This window comes from Numida meleagris, chromosome 2 (genome assembly GCF_002078875.1).
Source record: "Numida meleagris isolate 19003 breed g44 Domestic line chromosome 2, NumMel1.0, whole genome shotgun sequence".
Lineage (NCBI taxonomy): Eukaryota > Metazoa > Chordata > Aves > Galliformes > Numididae > Numida > Numida meleagris.
Window position 1 is genome coordinate 80,953,990 of NC_034410.1, and position 26,723 is coordinate 80,980,712.

Consider the following 26,723-nt stretch of genomic DNA (forward strand, 5'->3'; position numbering starts at 1 on the left):
AACATTTTTAATAATTAGTTGGAATGTAGTTTTCTGTGACCTTTTAACAATAATTCTCGGAATCAGCTTCACTGATCACCTGCTTCATCTTTTCAATTTCCATTCTGCTTTACAACAAAGAGAACACATATCCTTCAGACCAATGACAGAGTCACCCTAATGAACTCTGGCATAACTGAATTTTCTCTGGAGCGATGGAGGTTTTTTTTCTTGCTGAATCTCTTGTGTCTTTTGCATTCAACCTGTTCATGTGCAAGTTTTTGGACTCTGAGTCTATCCTTGTTAGTTTATTTACAATACTTCATACAAAAAGCCTGGACAAGGAATATTGTATCTTGGCCATAATATATAGACAACAGAAATGTAACGGTAAATATTTCTGAAGAAGAACTTAATGAATGGAAGGTACCCTTATCAAGAAAATGAATGTTATTGAGTAAAATATTTAATTAACAAATGAATGCTGTTTGATTAGTTGCCGGTCCAGTTGTGTTTTATTTTGGTTGAATGGTACACTGAGTCTTCCTGGCTGAGTATTAGAAGGGAGACATTTACAATATGAAAGCCAAAAAGTCACACTAAAAGTGAGGTAGAAAGAATTAAAATGCAAGAGAAAATGAAAACTATCTATGTAGCATTTTCCAGTACACAATACTGCTGTAACGGAACTCTTGACAAACAGTACAGTTGCATTTTCCATTGGTTCATGACAACATTGTTTACTTTCTTAAAGCTGTTTTATTGAAAAGCCACAAGCTATACAAAAAACATCTTTAATGCCAATGCCAAGGGTATCTTTTTGTTATCTGCTTAGAATTGTTGGGATCAGGTTTCACAAAGCAAGTGAGCAAAGATTGTGTGCTACATTTAACAGGGGGTCACAGTTTTCATTATTTGGCAGCTACAGTCATTTAGAAGGGCAGATGACTGAAGCTTCCTTTTTCTTTTTAAACATTTCACTTCATCTTTTAAAGACAAAGGAGAAGTACTTCTCTCTTCCACATCACTTACCTCAATGATCACTTAAGCATAAAATTAGAGAAAAGAGAAGAAAATGAAGGATGCTGTCAAATCCTAAGCACTATGCTAATGAAATCACTACCCTCTGCATATGCTTTTTTGCATAAAATTGTCTCCAAGTCTTAAAATAGCTTTTCCAACACAGTTCTGACATTATTCTTTCATTAAATCATCACCTGGTTAATTGTATTCTATTGATGATAGCAATCCATTGATGCCCTATTTTCTTTTTATCAAGTAAAAGGTCATATCATCTGAAACCTGCTATTAAGCAAATAGCAAAGAAATTGAAAGCAGTAATAATAGTCTTTGCCTGCATACACATGGTTGATGTTGAAACAAGAGTGAGGATATACATTTACAACTAATCCATGAAAAAATACTGCAATAGCTGAAGAAAATATTATATAATATAATCTCTATTTATATGTAAAAAGAAACAGAACTGAATTCATAAAAAATGAAAGCTATATATAATGTCATAGGAAAAAATATAATATTGCTGTCTACCATATCCATATCTTGACAATTCTTGATAAACTACCTTAGAAACAAGTTCACTTATAAATAATTCAGTTTATAATTGTCTTGAGTTCTACTTAGGAAATTTGACATGAAGCAAGAATATAATATTATTAACTTTCATGAACAGAGTGGACATTTATTCATTTCTTAATTATCTGTCCTTAACTATTATCAATCATTGTAATAAATACACTGCACATGCTTGAAAATTGAAAAAAAAAATAGTGGACATGGAAAAGGACAGCATGTTACACAGTACAACTGTCAGGTACAATGTTAGTGATGGAGTGGGATTCGCAATACCTTGTACATATATACATTCTGATTCCCTAGCATTTCTGAAAAATCAACTGAAAAAAAATATTCTACAGGTAACTTGAAATCTTTCTTAAAAAATATGGGAAATTCAGAATTTGGAAAAAAACACTTATTTCTGATGAAGTTTGCTTCTTCATTACCCTTCGTTTGGTTCCAACAGCACTGATATTTTTCAAAGCTATAAGTGCACTTCTCAACTTCGAAAATGAATGAAATGCTCTGAATGAAAGTACCAAAATCAAATTTGACTTTTCCTTCTTTGCATTTTTCCACAATACCAACAATTCCATGAGTTAAAATTAATTCAGGAAATAGTTTAGTGTCACTAAAATTGGGTTCGTCTATTTTTTTTTTTTTTACATTAAAAAGGACAATCAAGTCATTTTGTACAGTTCTCCTCTAAATACTCATGCTATTGTGTATCTCATTATCTGAACAAACATAAATTTTGAATGTGTTTATAGCCATAATAACTCTTTAAGATAGGAGAATGATACAGGTATGTAAAAAAGTTCAACCTAGGATGTTCACTACTAATGGGAATTCACATACCTCAGTCAAATATCTAACAATTTTCTACATTAAAAGGCAAGAACTGCATGCCCCCCCCCCCCCAAAAAAAAAAGATATGCACTGAAGAAAGAAGACAGACAAAAAATAATGAATGCTGAAAATATGAAAACAGCAACAACAAAACCCCACGACTATCTCCATCACAGTTAAATCTTATTCTGTTATTCTGTCTAAATTCTATTCATGTTCACAATAATTTAAAAAATGTGAATAAGACTTTCTTAAATCCTGGGGTTAAGCTCCTATTTACCAAGGAAATTATCTTGTCAGGGGTCTCACTGAAGATATGCTCCCTTCAGTCAGCAAAAGCTGTGATATAGAAAGTCACTCAAGTTTCAAAGTGAAATGATGAAAACCTGGATACCTATCCTTGTCTCTAAATCTATCTCTGCTATTTCGTACAGTCAATGTATAACAGATAAATAGCTCAGTGAGCTGGGACTGCCTCTTGAAGTTCATTTCCTCCCATGTGTGTTCTTACATGGGTATATCTGTATAGATATAATTTAATCTAAATGAATTTATGGGACTTTGAAACCTGATCTGCACAATTCACTTGGGGCTACTCAACACCTGTGCAGAATTGCTGCCGCTACTATGCTAACTAAGGTATCTCTGCTCCATAAGATTTAAAAAAAAAAAAATTAAGAAATATTTATGACCATTTTTATTATATACAATGTTTGTTTAAAGAACATCATACCTTCTACTCCGGATATCATTAGATGCAGGTTTTTACTCTAATATGCATTGAATAGGAAGAGTGCTTCTTTTGTTTAAAAAATTTTAAATAATTGTCACTCTTCAGTACACCAAATATCTGCACAAGCAGTACCATGAAATAAATTCTTAATTAAGAAACAAACACTTGTATTACTTTTAGGCATGTTAACAACTGAAATTGGAGAATCAAATGAGTGAAGGCATGAGCACAGCGAAATGGGCACAGAGAATGACAAGAAACTGAAATGTGATGGCAGGAAAAAAAACGACACACTCATGTCAGAACTTAAGAATCACTGGACACTAGTCTTCTAAGATTTGTGGCATGTAAACACAAAAACAGACTGTCCTTTATCATGAAGTTATTGAAAACTAAACTAAGCAGATTTTAAAGTATGAAAGTTATGAGTCACTTCTCTGTGTTGGCCTTCAGTATCTATAAAACAACTAATCACAGTATTTTCAATTTTGAGAAGAGTGACACGCAATTTAAGACTGCCAAAAAGAGCTGAGAAAGGCTCCAAATGTGTTAATAGCAAGCACTAACTGGCTTGCTCTTGTTCTGGCTATTGTAACAGATGGTTGTAGTTACCAACAGATATTAACACAGAAGTTTTTTTCAGTACTTCACTGTACAGTTCTCGTTAACAACCCCCCCCCCCTCCCCAACAAACAAACAAATAAATAAATAAATAGAGAATATTTGACAGCAAGCAAATCTTCCTCTTTAAGAAACTTGTCCAAGCCCCAAGAAAATGCATTATGATTTTGCTGATAAAAATTATTCCCCACACACTTTTCCATGTAATAAACCGTAATAGGTACTTTAACAAATCTATGGTAGCTTCTCCAGGGTGATGTACACCTTAATGAGAAAAAAAACTTCACCATGCAGTAGATGGCAGCAATAATCAGAACACGTCAAACTAAATACTACTTTATAGAATCAGAGCTTAACTTTGACAGCTCACAGTTGAAAGGAACAGGGCCCAGTAGTTGGAAATTCTCTCCCTTATTGCTAACCTGCATGTAACAATCTGTTTACATGCTATTCTGACCAAACAAAACCATTCAAGCTAAGCGAGAGTCTTTTTGATTTTACAGTATCTATAGGTCTACGGTACATGTCTGTAAAGTTCTAGCTGGAAGAAAAAGTAGCTGAGAGAAGATTTCAGGTCTATAAAATTACAAATATCAAAAGGAAGATATAGAGAAGTTAAGCATTAATCACTGTCTTCACAATGCAGGAAGAAGGCAGTGAGGCAACTCATTTATATAGACAAAAAAAAAAAAAAAGAGTATTTTCTTCTACACTGTTTCATAGAAACTCATTGCCAAAAGACACTGTGGGTTCTGAACTACTATATGAGTTTAAATCACAGTAAGACAAATTCAAGAAAGAAGAATCCATTGAGAGCTCTTATAAACCACTGTGTTCTTAAAGTGCACATTACTGGCAGCAGGGTGTCAGAGGAATTATTGCTGTTTTTCTTCACTTTTACTGGCCACTCAGACAGGCTTTTTTGGCTAGACTATCTCATCATAAATGTTGTTTCCTAAGCTCTTAAGAGCTGTGAAAACAAATGACTTTAAGTCAGTTCCTCTCAATATACATCACCCTGCTCTCCTGTACTTGTGAACAATTTATTGTAGGAAAGATGCAGGGTTTTTTAATAATATTTTTAAGGGAATATATAAACTGAAATAATTTTGGGTCAGTTCATTGGGACAAATGAGGAATGAGCTTCAGAAAGATACTGGTTTTTTTTTTGTTGTTTTTTTTTTTTTTTGATTTAGCTTCTTTTGATGTCAGAATGGTACATATTATCTGAACAACATTAGAATTTAGATAGGACTTGGATTACTCATAACCACAGTATTATAGAAATCATCGCAATCATCAATATTCAAGCTTGACTTACTGCAATAGTACATTGTTAACTACACCCTTACTTTGTATACTTCTTTAAGTTTTTCCAATAAATATATAAACTCTAATGACTATTCATTAAAAAGTTTTATAATATATACATGGCAACATGAACAAAAATCACTTGCACATCAAAACCTTTCCAGAGAGCTTTTCAGCTATTATATCTATACTAAATATTTATAGGGTATAGACATACGCTTGGATGAAAACAAATGCTGAACTGGTTTGCAAGCATTTGTTCCAAGTCCATGCCAGTACTTGAGTGTTTCAGAAGACTTGTGCCAAGAGGCTATCCAACATTTTTATTAAAAATATTCTATGTACAGCAATAAACCATGTAATCTACCTATCTACTATGAAACAAACCATGCTAGGTTTATAAAATTAAAAAAAAATTGTTGTTGCAGGCATAGCTAAAGAAGGCATGAATATGAAAGGAAGGACAGAAGAGAAATCCCTCATAAAGTCAATAGAATAGTGACTGCATAAAAATTATTTATCTTTAGTTAGGATATTAATCTTGTTTTCACCCAACTTTAAATTATTTCTGTCATATGAACATGTTTAATGTTAGCAGAACAAAGTTTCCATTTTGCACTTCAGTATCTTTCCCATATGTTAGAATAACACTTTCAGTTGGGGTCAGAGTAACTACAACAGTTTGCAATATTTTGAATGCTATGTTGGATTGTTCATAGCCAAAAAGCACCTACAGTCAAAGAAAGGCTGGCAATGACTGGCCTTAGGCCCACTTCATTATTTTGTCCACGTGGGATGATAAACGGTCACTTAAAATTGATCATAATTCATTAAATATTGATTGGGATGCTGATCTCCAATAATGAGTTTTGGCTAATGCCAAGTAGCTTTGCCTATACTTTACCATCTACTATGTTGAAAGCCCTGGGGACATTCATCAGAATGACAGCTATTTATCTGTTATATAGAATAGTGGATGAGATACAGGAAAACAATTTTGTTCAAGGATTCCGATGGCATTACACTCCAAATATATCACCACAAACAAACAAAAATCCAGAGCTCAGGTGATGCATTATACTAAGAGGATCCAGATGGAGTTATTTTCATGTTTTACTGTAGCCTGTTATTTGTATTAATAATACATAGATCTGTGACTTTGAGGCTTTCACAGAGACATGGCAGAACTCTCTGACTTGTCTCAGCATGCAACTAATTACAGATACCAGCAAGAGATGAGTAGGTACAGGGAGGATTTCTGTAATGACTCCAGCATTACTTGTTGGCATTGCCAACAGCATTGTATTATGTGGCTGAATGAGGAGTACATTAGTACTTTTTTCCCCATGGTATTGTCTGATAATGTACAATTTTAATCACTTCCATCTTCATAATACATTTATCTTCTGTGATTTTTCTTGGGGTTTTGAACATACATGCCGTAAAATGTGCTTTCTCCTGACTTCAATGATCAAGACAAAGAATCATGCATTATAGGTCTGCTTGTGTAAGAGTTTCATTATTGTAATGCCTATACTGTTCAGAGGGAAAAGTCCTCATTAAAAATGTATGGCTATTTCCTTCACAGTCACTCTCCTTGCCTTGCTTCCTGTACTTTCCAGTGGCAGAAAAACGTTATCTTTACATTGCTAATTTAATCTCTATTTTTTTCTGACTTATTTTCCCCCCATTTTTCAGTCATACAGTTTCATTTCTGTTATAAAGACAAATCCATAAATAAAGTTCTCGAGATTTAAGCTCTATAAGAACAGACAAACTTTCTATTATGGAATAAAAGAGAGCTCAAATTCCTCAACTGACAATTTACAAAAATTAAGAATCTGATTCATTTTTCACACAAGATTCAACGTAACATTAGAAAAACATGTGAAGATCTGATTCACCGAGCTGTGTAAATGCCTACATCCTATTTCATGAGGGCTTACGTATGTAAATGGGATAAACTGCATGAACTACATCCATAGCCCTCAATTGTAAGATAATTTAAATGTGCTATCAGAATTAGTTGAGCATGAAGTGTCTAATGTTCAGACCCACTGAGGTATTCAGGCTCTTTACTGCCAAAACTTCCATCAAGTTCTCCAAGCAAAAACTATTACTACCCTTTTCCATGTATTTCACCTGTGTTTTTCATCCTCCCCCTATTCTTAATTTCTGAAAGAGACCTTGGCATGTGAGAGCTGTTGGCTTATTGTACAGCCTAGATTTTCAATTGTATTCAGAAATAATTCAATTGTATTCAGAGACAGTTACATAGGTAAGTTTCCTCTGAGATTCCTGAAAGTATCCTGGAGGGCGTATATCCACACCTCTCTTATTAACATACTTCTAGAAATTCTTTTTAATATTTAAGACTTTTTATTTAATCTAGCCCTTGATCGGGATTTGAGAAAGTGATGAAAAATCATCAGAAGCTTGTCAGAAACATCTGTGTAAAATGAGATATATTGTAACAGGCACCATAGGCATGGACTCAAAGACTAGCAGCTATACTTAGCCTTGCTAAATCTTTATTTATTTAAAATCAGGAAATTGATTTTAAATAAATAAAGAAGATGAATCACATGAAGAATGTCACAGTTAGACAGAGGAGTTAATCTTAGACTTCCAAAGAATTACAATTACGTTTAAGAATCATGGGACTGGAAAAATGTGAGTTTGTTTTCAGAAAATGAATTAAAAACACATGTGAGAAATTATGCCATGCACCACACATCTGGATAAACTTAAATAATATGATGCTGAAGCTGTTGCAAAGCCAAATGTATTTGTCTTCAATGGAATAATAATCTTTCTCTAATGAATTAATAAATGGTTTGCACTGAAAGTAAATGTTCATACATAATCAAGGAGAGAAAACAGCAGCAAAGCATTACGATGTCATTACAAATTTTAAAGTACATTTACCTTATTTTCCATTAATGGATATAGAAATTACTACACAAAAGAAGAAAAAATCACTCATAAATATGCTCAGTTAGGATATCATTCTATTTTTTAAATCATTACACAGACTTAAAACTGAATGAAGTAGGTTTTCTCCATGCCATCCTTCTCAAGTAATAATTTAACGCTCTCTGAAAATCTGCATTTTTCCTCACAATACCTAGTATTTCACAAATAGAGAGGAAAGTGAATGCCTGTTGTATTAGGCGAATAACAGAGCTCGGGCTGTAACGCGGAAGGCCCTTCCCCATATGCTTGCTATTGGTTCACCTACTTTACTTGAACCTGTGTCGTAATCACGAGGGGCCATGCTTCTTTGTTTTCATAACAAAGGGCACAACAACTCCGTATATGGCTTTTCGGAAGTGACGGGTCAGAAGCGGGAGATTCAATATGATTGGCCAGGAGCCCTCATGAGCTTCTGGAACAGTCTAGTAAAAAGATAAGAAATACTATATAGTTTTGTAGCTTTTACCAATAAACGCCATTTTGCTGCATATCATATTGATGCTGTGTGTGGTATTTGGCCAGGACTGGGTTTTGGTTCTCTACGTGCAAGAATAATACCAAAAGGGTCGCCGGAGTTCGGTAATAATGCCTAACAACAAAACAAAGACCAAATAAAGAAAACTAATACAACTATTATCCCAAACGTATGAAAAATTCTCTACAGTGAAAATAAAAAAACTCCAGGCTATCTAACTAGATCGGGATTCAACCTCTCCCTTTTGAAGATTTGTCACATCAGTAACGCATAGTTTCTTTTTGAACCCATCAAAACAGAAAAATCTCAGTGGGTTTGAAGAAAGATTCTCATTAAGATGCCAAACTTAGAAGGTCACGTGTAACAACTGATCAGATGGACCTGTCATCTCATTTCAACAAATACCATTTTAATTCTTATTCTTCTGTGTTAAGTTTTAAAATATCAGATTTAATTTGTTAAAGTTGTATGATAAAATTGAGATATCTGGTAATTCTGTAGTCAAAGAGGTGTTCTCTTATTGAAATGCAACCCAACATATTGAGTAAAATTGTCTCCTACTCCCAGGAAAAAATGGTAGCAAGAACAAAACACTAGCTGAATTGTCAAAAGTGTTGCATTTTGTTGCCTGATCCACCTTAGAGATTCACTTCTCCAAAGAAAATAATAATTCAAACAAAAACAAACAAACAACAAAAGAAAGCAGGCTAAAGGGCAGGCTGGGACTAGCCACAATGTTTTACCTGACAGCCATGCTTCCTTTCTGCATAGGTATAGATCTCTTGCTTGTCAGCAGGTGTGGACCCTTTGCCTTTGGGATGATGAGCCCTCCTGTTGAGTAGCTGTCATGAGGTGAGCAGGGCCACATCCTACAAGCAAAGGAGAATTTTATCTCTGGACCTCTGTTAATAACCTTAATCCCTCTTGTGCTTCTCTGCTACTGTGCTTTCCCACAGCTTTAAAGCTATTTCATTTGCTGTCACTTGCCCTTGTTACAGCTCCAGGTGTCCTACTCAGAAACTGATTTGGACTGGGGTTTCTTCTCTGGAAGAAAAGTATTCACTGTGAGAGTCAACATTCCTTTCTTCCCATACTGCCTCTGCTCCTCTCCTTTCTGCTTACCAAGCTATCCTAAGCACAATTACAGAGACAGAGGCTTCTTTATTCACATCTGTAATGGATGTGAATGGTTTCACTTCTGCTCTTGACTTTGGTACTTCCAGACATTTGATTGCTTAACTGCAAAAATTTAATCCTCTCAATTCTGTCCTTTGTAACAGGCCCAAGATGAGGCACATTTTTCTGATTACAGAGGGCAGTCAATGGAGGTGAAATCCTGGCCTTGCTGAAATCAATGGCAAAGTTGCATTGACTTACTTGTTCATCCTCTTAATCCTCCTTTAATCCTCTGTAGGGCTAGATCAAATGCAGTCCTTTGAATTGTACCCAGAAAGGAAGAAGAAGCCAGTGCAAATATTGAAGCTTTGTGTAATGTGTTCCCTCTAATTCTTCTCACCTAGAAGTTGATCAGTCACAGCCTGAAAGTTTTGTAGATGTATTTTAGACTTCTCATCAAGTATTGCATCCTTCAGTGTACAGTGCAATATTCTAAATCCCAAGACATCTAGATCTGTTTTATTGTCATACTATTCTGAAAAGAGAAAAAGTATGTTTTATCAGATATTTTATGACAAAAAGTAATCTCAGCAAAGGAAAAGACAACTTTCTTTGCTCCAGATCTACATGAGGCACGTTGAAGATTATATACTCTGGCTTTGAGTACTAAGAAATCATTTAAAAATGCAACAGAAATGCCTTAATGCTCCCTATGTACTTCCATGGAGTCACCATCTTCAATTCTGTCATGCTAGTGAATTAATAACCCTCCAGTCTGAACTTCAGCTAATCACTGAGAAAAACAAAGTGAAACAACTCAGCCTGGGGAAATATGTATTCAAAACTTGGTGCCATCTCATTGTCCATGGTGCTACAACCCAAGGCACACATCAATGGCTCTTGCATCTGTTCATAAAAATAAATGTGATATAAATAGAGTTTACAGGAAACTTGCTATCAACTGAAACATGACACAAGCCTACTATGAGTAAATAGATGTCACACAGTTTGAAGGAACACCGTGTAGTGTGACTAAATGCACACCACATCATGTTGATAATCCTATTAAAAATAAAAGGCATGTTTCTCATCTAGCCTGCAATATCAGATACATGTACATAGTAGCTACAGTTGATAGTCTTAAATTTGATTCAGTGTACAAAACTGTCCTTGGTATTACCTCAGCATAAGTGACACCACTGTTCAATGCAACAGACCATGACACGAATCCTTAGATGTTAGTGCTTATTTGTTGTTGTTGTTGTTGCTGTTTGGTACTTTAAGATAGCTTACTTAAAAAATAAGCATCAGTAGTCTCTACCTACAGCCATTGAACCATGAGCTAAATATTGATGCTGTTCCAAAAGGAAAAAACTCAAACAAGGATCTCCTTTTCAGAGCAGAACCCCATTAAAAATCTACTTGTAATTTTCCTTCACATTTATCCTGTTTCTGTTATGGATATTTAAGAAGTTAGTGTTTCCTTGTGCCAAAATTTGAGGTTGGTGCAATATTTAGAAAATCACCTTTTATAACTGGACTGTAGTCGGCTGTACAGTTTTGGACAATCAGAGATCAGAACAGAATTCACCAAGAGGTAAAGTAAGAGGTCAGGCAGCATCCTCCTGCATCTCACTTTTTAAACTTTAATAAACTCTTGGAGAAATAAATAATAAAGAGAGACTTGGCTAAATATCAGGAAGGTATGAATGACAAGGTGCAGCAACTTGAATGTCAGAAAGCGGGGAAAATGTCAGATTCTACCCTCCTATCACTCTGTCAGAATCTGTCAAAAAGACATCTGTCCTTTCCAGTTCAAACCTTCCAAGGCAAAGCAGATCTGCACAAAAATCACACAAAGGTTAAGGCTAACCAAAGCAGAATTGGTTTATTTCTGACACGGATCTTCAACCCTCTGTTTCTTATTGTATTGTTTTATAGACTCCAGTATTAAGGACAAGTCCACCTGACTTTTGCTAACACTCCTTCTGAATCACACTGAGAACATTCATATCACTTTTAGCTTTTTAAATGCTTTTATTACCCCTCTAGAAGCTTCAGAACACACATCCATATAAACAGTTGCATGCTTATGCAAATCAAATTTATTTTTTGTAAAATACTCTCTGGACATATCATTAATGTTTCATCATCACGGAAACAAGTAATAAAATTCTTAATATTATGTGAATAGCTAGATTTTCATTTCCTCTGTTTAATTACAAAATCTACTCAAAGTTCGAAGTATGAGTTAGAGATGCTTTTCATTTGTTTGCTTTTTGCTTTCTCCTTTAGCATTCTTTAAAGGAGCATTTTATATTAAATAAAAAATATATTTAAAAACACTGAGAGATTTATCACTTTATAGGAGTGGCTTAAATAGAGCCAACCCTTAGTTCATTGTGATTAGTTTTCAGTTCATGTGAAAAAGTTTTTTCGCTGTTTTTATACTGATTACAGACTATTTCTGTTTGAGCAATAGGAACGAAAGGCAGAGGAGAGCCAAGACCTTACCTTACAAAATACTCTCTGCTTCTAAATCTCATTCCTTGCTGACTACTCAGCACCAGATATTCCGTTCGTGAACTGCACCCTGTTTGCAAGGACTAACACCTAGTCCCCGACCATCCTGATGCGTGCACACACCAATATGATGAGCGGCAAAATGGAGTTTATTGCCTCGTTACAAAGTCTTATATATCCTTCCTTATCTCCCTTATCTCTTTCTTCGCTTCGTCTACACCCACAACCTCTGGGGCAGGGGAGGTCCTAGCGCATCCCATCCCGTACCTTCGGTCGCCGCCTACTACAATTCCTTTCATGTGAGAGTAACCAGTAAAAATCAGTACAGTCAGGTTGCTAGAAAACTTGCATAAGGATGAAAAAATCCAACCCTGCAGGTTGTAATCCCAGTATAATTTGAAAAGACAGCTTGATCATTATCCAGCCTTCTCATTACTGATGGTTAACTGCATGGTAAATAAACATGCACTTTCCTGTGTGAAATTTGATCATATTGTACATATTAACAATAGCAATACACTATTTTAAAACTTTTGTTATCTTTATCAGCAACATTGTAACACAACACAAATTTGTAATGTAACAGATGTTACACTTTCTGATTAGCAAAGATCAAAGATGCTGATTTTACTGGAGATCACAGTTCTTTCACATTTCTCACGCTCTGTCTCTTAGCAGAAGAACTCACTGAGTTGTTGGAAACTCATTTTGGAGGCCATGATGTATTAGGCAGAAAAGAAGATGTGCATAGGGCACGCTTACTCAGATTGAAAAGTTGCTTTATTATGAAAGTACTCTTTGCTCTGTGGATGCACATAAAGTTGTTGCTTTGGACTAAAGTGAAAAATTTCAGTATGATTGACAAATGTGGATGTTATGCCTGAACAGTGGGGACTCAGGTCTTTTCTTTAATGGCAAAGATCAGATGTTTGCATTGTCTACATGCTGGAGGTAGACTAAGGCATGTACTACCTCATCTCCTCCATGCCTTTTTATACAGGAAGGAAGTTGGGATGCAGAATAGAGCTGCAGTCTGCTCTTGTGTGAAACCTGGTCTGAATAAATGGTGACCAGGAACATGGGGTAGGATCAAAACTGCCACTGCTGCACAGGGCTGAATATCATTGGGCAAAACTAGAGATTCTCTTTCTAATTACTAAAGGCTATTAGACATAAATGCATTTTAACCATGCTAACCCACTGAAAGTATAGACAGTTATGGAATAAATGTTATCCTGTAGAAGTATAACAGTTCACTAAGAAGTGTTTTCTTGATTTTCTAGCTGTGATTGTCTAGGATCTATGACAAGCACATGATAAGAGTGATACTACTGAAGGTACAGTGGTCCTGGTACATTGATTGTCTCTCTTGACAACTGCTCATCATTTTTTATTGTCCAGCGTGGCATGAAAATCTTACGAAATTTATGTTTCCTTGGGGTTTATTCCTATAAATTGTGAGTAGAAACCAGTCAGTAGCCTGTGAAAGTCATCATTTTCTCTCCCTCATCACATCATCATAGTGAGCTATGTTCTCAAATATTTTTATGCTTTCCTTCATTTTACTTCAGCCTTGATATCCTCTGTCCTTCATTTCTCTGCCAACTCTGTATAATCATCTGATTTGCTAAGTACGCACTTTACACAGCTTTGAAGTTCTCCTCATTCTCACCTTACTCTCCACTCAAATTCCTGTGATTCCTGTCAATCACACCCACTGCTTCTTTGATGGTGGGGAAACAAATTGCAGTTTACTTGTTTTTTAATCCATAATATTTAATTTTGTGACTGAAAAAGGTGAAATGTGTTAGCAAAGGAAAAGATTTTGCACTTTTATTTAAGCTGAGGAAGTGCCATAGCATAGAATGTTCTTATTTAAGAAAAAGTTGTATATTGTAATAATAGCATTATAATGCTATTCCAATACTTTGTAGTGAGAATTTGTGAGTCAAGCATAAAGATCAGTCCTTCCTTCCTACAAGGACAGCTGCATGTGACCTTGACCTTTTCAGAAACATCTGATTGTGCATACCAGACTAGCTCCGTAATCTCTCTTAGGAGGAGAAAAACTTACCATAAGCTCCTTTATCTTCTTTCAAAGATGCTCCCCAGACCGATTAATCTTCTTGGCCACTGGCACTTGAGATGCATACATTTAAACATTTTAATATCCATCATTGTAATTATAAAATTGTGCAACTTCTTTTCTTCCATCCACACCAATATTTTTGCATAGGATCACATAACGGCTTAGGTTAGAAGGGACCTATAAGATCACCTAATTCCAACATATTTTTATAGTCAAATGATTTTACTCAGATTCATGTGCTTCCAAGAAAAATCGTTCATTAATTCTAACATAACAGATGGTAAGAAAAGCAGAAGCAAAAAAAAAAAAAAATAACCAAAAACCAAACAACAAAAAAACAAACAAAAAAAAAAAACCAAGTAGATCAATTTTTCTGATGCTAAATCATGTCTCTATGAAAATAATGCCTCCTCACAGCTTGCTCAATGAGATTGTGAATGCCCCCTCCCTGGAAGCATTCAAGGCCAGGCTGGATGGGGCTTTGAGCAACCTGGTCTAGAGGGAGGTGTTCCTGCCTATAGTAGAGGGGATGAAACTAGATGGTCTTAAAGGTCCCTTCCAACCCAAATCATTCTGTGATTGTATTTATTTCCATGGAAACTACAAGTCCAAAGAGCACAATAACACTTTGATTGAATTAATTCTCAGCTACAAAACACAGTTTTTCGATGTAATTTCTACCATCACTTATGTATTTTCACTAGTGATGGACAAGAGACTGCATGTCATGCTCATAGAAATCTACATGACCATCTGGAAAGTAACTTGTCTTTCACATCACTTGTTGCCACTGCTTACCCACAGCCTCAGCGTGCTCATATCCACTGTTTGGTCTCCATAAGTGTTCAGCAAGAGTTGAACCAGAGCAATTTTTTCCTGTATGGAGGATTTCAGTGACACATCTTTGCACTTCCATGTCAGATGTTATTTTTGTCATACTGCTCCTCTCTGCCATCTGCCACATGGCTACAAAATGTAACAGAAGATTCAACCTTTACTGCCATACCACCAACATCCGCCTCTGATGTTGTGGGCCAACATAATATAATAGGAGGCACTACTTTCAGGGCAGCCCTAGTAAAACAAGGATAACTATTTTAAGAAAATGGTAGAGGTCAATCTGGTTCTTAGTAGTGATATGGGGAGGGACAGGAGACAATTAATTTCTCCTTTGGAGGTTTCCTGGCTACATTTTCTCACTGAATTAACACTGTAGTATCCATACAAAGAAAAATTACTGCTTGTTATGTTTCAGTGCTAGTATAGGCATATACAAGCAAAATATTTGAAGATGACATACCTGGGGGGGGGGAATCAGGTCTTACACTAGAGATGTTTACAGGAAATCTGGATCCTGTGCATTGCTTTAGCATTGCAGAAGAATAAATGTATATAAATCCAAAGTACCTCACCACAGTAAGTCTATGTATGTGCATCCACTGTCTATTGTACACTGTATCCTGTACAGCTGTTAATTCCTTCACTGAAATGTAACCCCATAGAAGCCATGCAAGCTGATATTTCACAGTTTATGAGCTGCAAGCACCAATAATGATCAGATTAATTGAAAATATTTTAGTCTCAGAGTTGTCAGTATATTTTCTGTTAAATTACTCTGTGCACACAATAAGACAACTGAAATGAGAAGTTTTCCATAAAACATGAAAGAATTACTTTGACTGCTGTCACGTTTAAATCTGTTGGAGCAGAAAGAACGTCAGCACCTAATCAGATGCAAAAGCAGAGAATATGAGATTTTCCAGTTCTCATCTTTGACTCAGGGGTATGCTTTTAGCAGAAAAGACATAAGAACTAGGTCTTTTCCTCAGAAACAGTTTCCTTATTGTGTTGCATCACCTAGAAAATCCAGGAAACAAATATCTTAGCTAATCTTGCAATTTTCACAGATAGGATAGAGCTGGAAATGATCTCTTTCTGCATCATGAAGAAGTAGTATCCTCATTACCTCACAAAGACACTTACAAAGACTATTCATCCTTTGCAGGAAACTTGAGTCATTGTTTTACTCTTTTGGCCATTTGTTAACATTTACAGCATGGAAAGCCTAAAGAACATATGAGGAAGATTTTGAGTCTTAATCTACAATCAAAAATTGAAACTAAATAAATAGGTATGATTATGGTTCAGGCAGACTCAATACATGTTTGCTTCTGTCCTGAATGTGTATACATCATTTGAGTTAAAAGCAAGATTTTAAATTTCAGGAACTTGTAACTTTAATGTTGCTTCAATGAGATTGGCTCTCCCATTATTTTTCAAGGCAGGAAGATAGCAACAAACAGTACATCTTATATCCATTGTGTTCAGGAAGCTAAAGTGTAGAATAAAAACATATTCAAGTAGATTTTGATTTAGTTGTGTTAAGATCACGAAGCATAGTCAGTGCAATTTGTCTTTAGGTTGCAAAGATTGTTATTTAAAATATTACAGTTGAAACAACTCTAACTAGCAATGTTATTTTTAGGGTTCTGTCAGCAGTTTTGTAAATCTTACTTCTAAACCATGAAAATATGGGGTTTATGAGGTGTGAAAAAATAAGTCTCAAAGCCAATTAAAAATACATAAAAACTGAAAACTGAAAGCATTTGATTTTAGATACAACCTGCTGAATAATAGAGATACTTCTTAAACGTTACTTCACTGTTGAGTTACTACAGAGAGCAGGTTTCCAGGCAGCTTAAAAAAGCATAAGCAGATGTGAAGACAACTTAAAATACTGCCTGGACAACATTAAGAGCAGGCTAGTTATCTTTCCTTTCTCTACAGTATATTAGAGAAAAAATAACAATAACTGAGCTAGAACTGAAAAAAAAGCAAAAAAAAGTAATAAGAAAAGGTAAGAAAAAATAGTCCCCATTTAAGTAAACGATATGCTACTAGGAGGTACTGCCTCTCAACAGAACTTCATGTCAGGTAGAATAGCTGCAATAAAACTCCATATACAAACAACTGCTGCAGAATCGCAGTGACTGTATCCTTCAACAGGAAAATTACGCATCCTAGATGTTTGTACTACCATGTTGCCTGGGATGAATTTTTTCCATTATCAGTGTCACAAAAAAAAAAAGTTGGATTAGGAGTGTTTGTGTCTTCTATTCTTAACAGAAAAATGATTAGTTGGTGAAGGTAGCAGTTACCTCCTAAATAAAAATAACAGGAGAGAAGCATACAGTGACAGAATAGAAAATAGGTGGGGAGATACAAACACCTCTCTTAGAGCACAATGCAGTAAAAGAGTATTTTCTTTGTGGTCACTCATAACCACCGCATCCTCTCTAATCAGAATCACCTTGAAACGTATACACAAGCAACTTGCTATGTGACCAGCAGGTAGAGCAAGTTTGAAGAAGAGAGACCCATTACATTTTTCACGTGTGTGTTTTTATTATTCAACAGAGAATGTATTCTGGTATATTTTATTCTTTTCCCTCACCTCAATCTTAGATCTTCCCATTTCATGATCAACAGGTTATACTGAGGAACAGGCAGTCATTCCCATAGGTTGCTACCTTGCATTCTGTGTCAATAACTTCTTCAGAGTATGCAAACATAGAAATAGCCAGCTAGGAAGAGGATGATGCCCAGTGAAGAAATTTCCAGTTTTTCATTCATGGCATCCCATTCCAGCAGCTTCCATTTTCTTGATATGGAAAATACACCAATTAGGCTCTTTATCAAAGCAGTGATTTGTATGGAGATCCAGAAAAAAAATCTGAATGAGACATTAAAATCTTAATATAAAAGAGACCTAAGGATTCCGTAGTTGGTTGTCACTTTGTTTTGATGCTTTCAGTAACATAAAATACCAATGAAATCAAAAACAAATTGTGTAAAATGCAATCAAGTGTCTGAATACAGCACAGAACTAATGTCAAAGTACATAAAAAAGACACAATACTTTATAGTCAGGGCAAAAAAGGATAAAGTTAGAGATTCAGTAGCTCTTCCATCCTTTCCCTTTAAAAAGAGCTAATATTGTTATCAGCCTCTTTGTAGACTTCTCTTTCATTAGAGGATTTCTCATATTTTCTCTGAAAAGAGATGAACAAATGAGTATAGAGAAAACCTTTCCCACAGACAATGAAATGAAGATTAAATCTATTGTTTAACAAGAAAGTATATGAAGGAGACTCTTCTTTCTGAGAGGACTATAAAATTTGTTATCTATAATTCTGTTACAACTCATACTGCAACATGAATTTGTAGTACTAGCACTGGAATAAGCATTAGGATGCTGAATAGATAAGTAGGCATCTCAAGATATATGTGCTGTAGAGATCCTCAATATAGTTTGTGTGATCAGTTTCCTCTCTTAGAAAACAGTAAATAATATGTCTGCTTCAAAATATTATCATGAAGTTTTTCAGAGGAAACTTTTTGTAATTTACAGAATATTCTGTACACTGCTTGAATGAGCAGAGGCTCACAAAAGCTAAGCCAAAGCCACTTATATCAAGGTAAGTTTTTTCCACTTATTTTATGCATTTTAATTTAGTTTTCAAAGTCATATATAATATATACTCTCTCACACACATATACACAAAAAGGAAATAAACTATATATACAGAAAGAACTTTTCTATGCTTTGAGATCAAGACTAGGAATTCTGATGCAATAGATGATACAAACTTCACTTGACTCTGCAGTTTTTTCCACTGTGGCATAGTTCACCAAAGAAATAAGCATTAGATTCTCACTGGACTGATGTCCAGAATAGAGATTCAAGATTACAAGTTCTACTCTGATTCCAGGATTTATAAACTTAGCCCCAGTTTGCTCCTCAGGTCTTGCTCCCATCTTCCTTGTCCTCACTAAAATCTCCTCTTCCTGTCATGCCTGAAATTCTTCCATACTTACCAGCTTTTCACTTGTTTTTCCATGTTCCCATACAAAGATTCCTCAACTTGAGTGGCATTAGGGAAAAGTATATATTTTTTTATTGATATTTGAAAAACAATTTAGCTATTATGACTGAAATATTTTTAAAGGTAGACTCATGCAGATATCTTGCGATGAACTTTGCAGGCAGAATTCCCTATTTCTGACAAAACTGGAAGTAATTATTTACTATTTTGATTATTGTTATTAAAAATAGAGCCTTTCAGTGAGAATCAAGAGATAGCTTCAGAAGATGGCCATTTTGTTATGTTTGCTTAAAAATTTAAATAATTTTGGTTTGTCTTTTTGTCTTTCCCTTTGTCTTTCTCCTTTTTCTTTTTTTTTCCTGTTTCTCTTTCTTCTTGTTCTTCTTTTTCCCAAATAGCAAACATGCTTTCAGAAATACATAATATTAATGAGAAAATTACCACTTCTTATGATTTTTTTTGAACATCCTTGTGTAATTTGAGAAAAACTGCAACAGATAGGACATTTCTCTGTATTCGATTCTGTCAGTAAGAGTAATTTCTGCAGAACTTATTAGTTTAAGTCATGTTAAATCCTTTAGGGCTTTCCCCTAAGAGCTGTTTGAATTGTTTTGCTTAGCAATTTGTCTTAAGAAAGGCTTCTTAGTAGGATATTGCTCTTGTGTTTTCCTGCTACCCAGCTAATGCCAAGTTAAATGTAAATTTTAACAGATCATAAGACATTGATCAAGTGGTTCCAAATTCAGTAAAATTCAGTCATCAGGTGGCCCAGTAAATTAAGTGAGACACCTATTGTCTTCTATAAAGCTGAATGTTAATTTAATCCAAAGGAAGTGCTTTGATAAGCAAGAAACATAGTTAAAATTAAGCTTCAGAATCACAAGGAAATACACTTGCACCAAGAACAGGTGAAAAATCCTTAAGTACTTTCAAAATATCGTGTATAGTCAGAGTTTACCCTCCTCATATCATTGTACCTTATCTATAAATATAAGAAACTTAACATGCTTCTATCTTTTTATTATAGGGCCCCATTAACCAAGTTCAGGTATCTCTTCTTGAAGAAATCTTGTCTTTTCAGATATTTTTATTGGCTCTATTGTAGATATAATGGCTAATATAAGTCACCCTACTCAACAGCTACCTGCTGTTTCATGTCTAATAGTAACCATCTATCAGCTGAGGGACCCGCAGGTTCTCTTACAAAAATCACAGTTCTCTACTTCCAAATTATAATTTTGTGTAATTAAGGAAAAACTTTTCACTAGGTGGTGTGAGAACTTCAAGTGTTATTAATCTGGTTTATGTGAGTTATTTTTACATTATCTAAGAAAACCTTAAGCTAAAAGACCTTGCCTTTAAGCTATGAATCATAAACCTTTAAAGATTCTTTTGTAGCTATTTCAAGTTAAGCTAGACAATTGTGAAAAGTTAAAAAAAAAAAAGGTACAAGTTATTGATGGGGATACTTAGACTCCATAAGTGCCTCTCATGACCATCTTTGATTTCCTAAATGGGGGTTTATTGAAGAAAAGATTTCTTCTGTTATAGACAGAAACCAGATTAGAAACATCTATGTAAGACCATAGCTGTAAAAATTGGAGATAGATACATCAGCCACATCAATCAAAGAAAATTAAATTCTGTCATGAGGGAGCCAACAGCACTCAGGACTCAAGTATCTGGTATTTAAATGAATCTATCATTTCACAAGAAAAGTACAAGAATACAGAGAATTAGAAAACAGATATTATTGTGGAGAAAAAAGTTTGCTTTTGTTATTTGCCACTTAAATTACTATAGGGCAAATTCTGCAGATCCTTAATCTTATGAACAATTTCTTAGAGTCTAATCAGGTATGTGAAAGATATGCTGTAAAACAGGGTCTTGGAAGTAGGCTCTTATCTGCCTTCCAGATGTTTAAACAAAGACTTAGTAAAAATAAAAAATGCTAAAGCCTTAGCTATTTCTGACAACTCCATCTATCATTCCTTTACTGTTTATCCATAGTGACACTGTATCAGATACATGCAAAAAAAAAAGCCTACTCCACAGGACATAGCAAAGGTTACCAAATGTATGCCGTATTAGCAAAAATACCTCATGCATTCTTATTATATATACTATGTCATTAAAAACTAAACAAAATAAAACCCCCAAACTTTAAGTGCCAAGATTTCCCCCTCCAAGCAAGGTTGCTTAGTGACTTGGGGGAAAAATAACATTTTTGTGGACATTTGAGGTAAACAGATATGACAATGGAAAGATACTATGATTCAAGGAGACACAGTGCCCTTTAGTTTACACTCAACATTCCTACCAATGATGATCAGAACACTTCTAAATGAAGTGAAAAAGATGCACATTAGCAGCAGAAAAATTGCTGCGTCTCCTATGTTTTAAGATATGGAGAGAAACAACTGGTCGCTGAATATTCATTTCACATGAGGCACTATGAGGAATTGTATAACCCAAGATATCTTGTTTCTCCCTCCATAAAGTCAGAAGTACTATAGATGGATTTCTAGCCATATGGAAGAGATGAAGTTGTGCTGTTCCCACTGGCTATAATGACTAGGAAAGATGTGGCAAACCAGAAAGGAAAGTGTGGTTACAAGCAGAAGTGACCTTCTGACTTGAAAAAGGGAACTATGAAAGAGTTTGAAGTCTCCCTCACAATCTAATCGCTTGGTGATCCACAAAATATCAAATTCCTGTAGCAAATGGACGGCTTTGTTTTGTTGCTCAGTTGACTGAAGAGAAAACAAGATGTGCTGCAGTCAGAGTCTATTCTTTGCACTAGTAGCAGCAGTAGCTGGGGACAATAACAGTAACTCCTTTGTGCCTGCCCAACTAAGGAACTAAATTTTAACAAGAGGGAGAAATTTCCTGGGTCACCCTGAAGGATGGTGCCTGATCTGTGCAGTAGAGTGGACTGAGTTACCTTTCTTTCAAGGAAGAGAAAGAAGCTCCAGTAGTTCACCCACATGTTAGTGGATTTATGCCTCCTAAACTTCAGATTCACATTGTAGCATTAGAGAAGTTAAACTACCCTCCCTACAGTGAATGACTTATAGAACACTGAGATCAGCATAAATTATACAACTTAATGAAAAAAAATATAGTGTTAATTATCCATAGCCAGTAGTGGCATACTTTTTTAAGGAACTGTTGTTCTGAATAAATAGTTTTCATTCATCTTTGTTTGTACGTCTTTCCTTATCCAATTACAAATCAAGTATCTAATCTCAATGCATGAAAGTTTCTTGTGAATTATAAAAAGAGTTGAAGATAATTATGTTTTCCATTGCAAACTATTCAAGGTGATGGAGAAAGACTAGGAGGGCAAGAAAAAAAATATCTTTGATTGTTACAGTAATTGATTCTTACAAGTGTAATTCTATACAGAAAAAAATAGAACAATATTTGTCATTTAAATGCTCCATACCATTTACAGGATGTGACCTGAAATAAAACATATAAGAAATGGATGCCATTTGCCTCTTTAAGAAAAGATATCCTACAGCATGAAATATATACATAGGTCACTCCAAAGCTACTGCCTTCTATTTATAACCATAGAAACCACAACACATAAAAAGAATACTATAACACTATTTGATAGAACACATTCTCAGCTACAAAACACTATGTTTCAATATAGTCACCACCATTAGCTATTCATTGCTGGTGAAAATGCATGAGAGCCTGCATGCTACACATAAAAATCTACACCAGAAGAGGTGAACGGCTGTTGCTGGCACCACTGCTGAAATGCACCATACGCCATCTCACATCCACTCTTTGGTCTCCATAAACATTCAGCGTTGATGAATGTCAATGGGTGCAATTTTTTCCACATGGAATAATTCAATAGCACACCTTCTATTCATCCACACTTCCATGTCTGACACCATTTTGTCAGACTGCCACTCTGCTGTCATCTGTTGCATGGCAACAATGTTTAATGGAATATTGGTTTGAAAGTTCAGCCTCCACTGTCATACCACCAACACCCACCTCTGATGTAGTGAGCCAACATAGTAAAATAGGAGGCATTACTTTCAGAGCAGCTCTCATATTTTAATTAATAACTATTTGTATTTTACTAAGTATTCCATAAGCAGAAGTTTCATCACGGTTATGAAACATGTATTCTTCTTACTTTGTTTCCAGTGTCTTTTCATTTGCTTTGAACCAGAAATTATTACTTTAATCATTTATGTAGTTTATACTAAGAATCTATCAATAGTACTATGTGGCTGAAACTAACTGATAGCAAAATAGAAGTTGAATGAGCACTGCTGAATCTTCATTTTGAATATATGCTGTCTCTTTATTTCAGTCATTTATTCTTTTTTTTTATCCTTTCAGACAGTGTTACAGAGAATAATTACATGGTAGTTAAAATGGTAAAAAAAAAAATAGTACATTTCCCTTTCAAGAATGGTTCTTTTCTATCTTGAATCCACTGTATAGTGTAGAACACAAGCTTCTATGTGATAAATTGGATATTGTGCAGTACTATACGCAGCAAAAGTGATTAACACCATGAAAATAGGCTGACATCATTTTCAGGCAGATGTAGGAACATTTCATATGTTAGATATTAAATACTGCAGGAATTTCATATTGAATAATTTGAATGCCTAAGGAGTATTACTTTGTATTCTAAATTATAGTCATTAAAATGCCATTGTAATAGACTCCTTAATATTAACTGAGCATTCCTCATTACGCAACAAGTAAAATTATTACTTTTGCTGAGGCTTCCTTTCACTCTTCAGTTTCAGCATTCTTTAATGTGCAGTAAAGATCTCTGTGAACCACACAAAATGCACAACAGTGTCTAAACCAAAGAGTTCTTGTTTTCCAGAAAGCAAAATGAGAACATTATATACAATAGGGAAATGCTAGGGAGTCATAATCCTAGTTCCACTGGTTAAAAATCTAAACAATTTTCAGAGATAGAAGCCATTTCAATATTATACGCTAATACTGATCTTCAATACTTACTCTTGCACAGCACCCCAATTGTTGGCATAAGGTAACACAAACAATGTTCTTTAATTTGGAGGCAAATTCTCCCAGTTGTAATTTTAATAGCATTAGGGAGGAGTTTTTATTCCAAATTTTGAAGATAAAATTAGGTTCCACTTATTTGAGAAAATCAATACATTTCATAAGAGCAAGTTTGAAGAGATTATTTTTTGCGAAGACATTCTATCTTCAAGATCACAATGTCTTTTGGTGTGATATCTAAGGAATGTGATCTCAACAAGGTTAAAATTAAATTATTAGCAGGACATTCTGATACTGCAAAACAATGAATGGCTAAAGAAAGTAATTAATAAAAAGCCAGGTTTTATAGTATCATGGTGGCTCACAGCAGCAATGGTTAATAGTTGCAGCATCTGCAACTTACAGAAATTGGACTGTAACAGACAAAATTTCACTTTGCAACAGAAAATGAGTGAAATAAATTCTGCTCAAAAGGGAAACATTTGAATTCAATCTTGCTTACGTATCAACAGGTTGTAGATAAATTTAGGGAAGTATCCTTCATGTCAGTTATACACATTTCTTTCTTTCAGGTTTTGTAGCCTAAGGGATGAATTCTGTTATAGTTTTTAACATCAATTTATCTAACATACCCAACAAAATATTTTAGCAATTCTATTAAAAAAAATAAATCTCAAGTGCCCTATAAAAGTAACTAGGTGGAAAAACTCAAGGACCTCTTCTTTCTGCTTTTAACATTAAGCTTGCTGAAAAGGAAGTGTCAGTCTGGTCATCTAGAAAACACAGAATCTTTAAAGCTCTGTAAAGTTTTACAATGATTTTTCCACTTGTTTCAAATCAAAGCCAGTTTGCAACATACTAAGAAGAGAAGAGGTGCAGGTTGTGAAAATGCCTAGTAATTTAGAATAAATAAGTATAAAGTCAGTCTTTAAATTGGAATGTGACAAAGTTTCAGAAAACAAAGGAAATAACAACAGAATACTCTGCCAATGTGAGAAAAGTAACATTAAAAGGACAACACACAATACCAACAGTAGAAACAATAGGAGTTCCACTCAGGGAAACTTAAATTAATGCTAACGGTCATCAAATACGTGACTTCTAAACAATATCACAGACACCTGTAGGTTTTCCCCTTAAACTCCACATTTACTGAACTAAACTTTATCGGTCTTACTGAACAACTGAACCTACAAAAAAAGAAAACAAGCAAACAAAACCCTACTGACAAATGCTACTGACAGCACGTGGGATTTAAAATGCATTTTTGAAGAATTCCACATGCCTCAGGAAGGAAAAACTTTTCTCTGCAAACTTTGTCAAAGAAAAGGGAATTACTAAATCCCACTCCCCACAGCTATAAAAAAAAAAGTGAAATATTAAATAATGAATAGATAATATTCTATTTCTATCTCAAAATTGGCACCTATTTAAGGTAATATTCCAGTCTGTCCTGATCAAACAGGAAAATAGAAGGTTGACAAAATTATTTAACTTTTATTTGTTCTTGAGTAATGTAGTGAAATGCTTTTGTAAACAAGAATTATAATCTTTGCAACATTTGTTTTATGTTGTTTAGTTCTGCTGAATAAAGAACATCAGGCTAAAGAACTGCTGATTTCTAGGAAATTATTCAAGAGAAAGCACTAAGGAGTTATTCACAAACTCTTTTTAAAATTACTGATGCTAAAAATCTGTAGACCTCACTATGGAAAATTATGGATCTACATACAGGACCATACTTAGCTGGTTTGTAAACTAAATTTGATTTTCTTCCTGTTTCCCTGCATTTTTAAGTTATATCAATGGCCAAGGAAGAGTCAAAGGTAAACTTTAGTTTGACAATAGATTTAAGTCTTTGTTCTGCTACATTTCTACATTTTAATTTTTGCATGGAGGGAAAAGGCATTACATAACATCTTGCTTAAGTTATTATTTTGTTAACCTTGTGTAATGCTATAACACATTGGAAAGCGCAGCAGTGACAGTGTAGTAGCAAAGCCCCAAGATGAAGCAAGTGAGGATAGGCTCAAATGCAGCATCCACAGACACAGAAACAGGAAAGAATCTGCTTACCCTCAGAAGACCTCAGGTACACAGGGATCTCCAGCAAGATACTCTTATCTCCACTGCCAACCCTTAAATGAGTTCTGGGAAGCAGTGGATCCTGGTGCATTGCATACACCTGAGCTCCTCTGGGTTGGCCCTGCCTTCCCACTAGGCGCTCAATCATTGTTTCAAGCCATGACTTAGCATTTCCGTTACACCTTGCAATGAAGTTCATTTTATTGTCTTTTCTGTGTAGTCAAAAGAAGTAGCAGTATTTCATTGTTCAAGTTAATAGAATGCCCTAAGGTCAATCCATGTTTTCTGATCTGTAGATACCTTTATATATTTCATGATAGTTTTTCACATTATATACTTTTCTCCAACTAACTCTGTAATGTCCATCAAAGTTTTTATTTCCATAATTAGTTTGATTATTGTATATTTTTTGCTGAGAAATCTGTCCATGAGTTACAATGAACTTGCATGGTTTATTATCTTATTTTTGAGTGCATATAT

The 26,723-nt window shown here is 34.8% G+C and overlaps 1 long non-coding RNA gene across 2 annotated transcripts in view; it reads right to left on the bottom strand.

Moving 5' to 3' along the window:
- LOC110395196 overlaps positions 1 to 10,214 on the bottom strand; it is a 32,272-nt gene extending 22,058 nt beyond the window's left edge. For both annotated transcript variants that reach the window (XR_002436251.1, XR_002436250.1), the window contains exons 1-2: positions 10,039 to 10,214; positions 9,266 to 9,391 (exon numbers count right to left, since the gene is read on the bottom strand). This is a non-coding gene — a long non-coding RNA (uncharacterized LOC110395196). The remainder of the gene's footprint in view (positions 1 to 9,265; positions 9,392 to 10,038) is intronic.